Genomic DNA, 1,441 nt, shown 5'->3' on the forward strand with positions numbered 1-1,441 from the left:
GGCTGCTCTACATGGTCCAAGCTCACCGTATCATCTTTATTTGGAGAATCTACTTTCTGTTGCTCCATCTTGTCGTGTACAGTCTCTTGGTGCTGCTCCATTGTCTCCTCTACTACCCCTGGAGCATCTGTTTGCTGTTGCTCCATCATTTCCTCAATAACATCAGCAGCAACAGGTCCTTGTTCTTGTGGCTTCTCCTCATCAGCACTATGTCCTGTTCTTGTGGCACCACATCTGCATCATCTGTGTCATCAAGGTGTATGACACCTTCTCGGACTTTAGAGCTCTCACCTAACTCGACAGTAGCTGGTACAATAGGTTTGGGGAAGGCATACTTCAAAAACTTCCAAATTATATCAGCTCTGAAACTATACACATAGCTCGAGTTGAAGCTATCTTCTCTCATCTGCAATGAGATATGATGATTTAGAACACTTTGTACCAATATCAAATTTTTTGAAGCTAAATGAAAATTATTTTTTCTTACAAGCTCTGGCTGTCCTATCTCAAAATAGCTTGAAAGTATATATTTGGCACTAATCAGCACTCTCCAGCCCACAGCTACTTGAATCATCTTGTTGTGGTGTCTGGATAGTTGGAAAGATATGTTAGAAACTGTTAATGTCTGAACAAAATAAAGTTATTCAATAAGTTCAAAGGCATAGCATGAAATAGACATCAGTAGAGGGAGCAACTTTCTACCTCTAAATCTATTGGCTCTATTGAATCCAAAAGATTGACATTAGGAGGACACTAATCCAATGCATCTAGAAGTCTTCTAATACAACTGCAATACATATAATTCAGTTAGTGTGCATTAAATCCAAATAATGAAGTTTAAAGTTAAAAATAGCACACAAACCACTTACAATTTAACCTCTCTGTGTGTGTTTCTAAGAGAGTTGAATAAAAAGCATTGCTTCTGCTGGATGTCAATAGAAGCAAAGCTCCAGTGGTCACTGCATAAGGAAAAAAGCATTAAGAAATCAAAGGCTACAAGAGTACTCAATCTTGAAGGAAAATCCCAAAAGAAGCAGCCACACACATACTTGTTATGGTATGGAAGTAGCAAAATATCAACATGATCAAAATCACAGTGTCTGAACCAATTGGAAATATCCATGGGAGTTTCCTTTGGATCTCTTAACTTGAAGGAAATTGCAGGATCAATAATATAAACTGTATACTGTACAGCATGGTTCAGCCAGCTTCTCATCATGCTACATTGGACAAAACAATAATTAAGGTAAGGTGTAAGGGAGGAGGTACAATAAGGATTGTTTTGCAAACAAATGTAAAATAAAAGACACTTACTAGAGCATTGCAAGAATGATAGTATCTGAGCAATACTCATTCTTATGAGCCAATGCTGCCAAGCATGCTCTTGTCAAGTCAAAATTATTCTCTGAAAAATCATCTTCAATATGGACAACTATGTTAG

At 37.5% G+C, this 1,441-nt stretch overlaps 1 long non-coding RNA gene across 1 annotated transcript; it reads right to left on the reverse strand.

The window, feature by feature from the left end:
- Positions 1 to 230: 230 nt before the first annotated feature.
- Positions 231 to 755, reverse strand: LOC147629651 (uncharacterized). Its single transcript, XR_015267799.1, has 3 exons — positions 703 to 755; positions 488 to 587; positions 231 to 406 (listed from the first exon to the last, which is right to left on the reverse strand). It is a non-coding gene; the product is annotated as an uncharacterized LOC147629651 (long non-coding RNA).
- Positions 756 to 1,441: the final 686 nt, after the last annotated feature.

Source organism: Cibotium barometz, chromosome 17 (assembly GCF_041138505.1).
Source record: "Cibotium barometz isolate CiBa-2024 chromosome 17, ASM4113850v1, whole genome shotgun sequence".
NCBI lineage: Eukaryota > Viridiplantae > Streptophyta > Polypodiopsida > Cyatheales > Cibotiaceae > Cibotium > Cibotium barometz.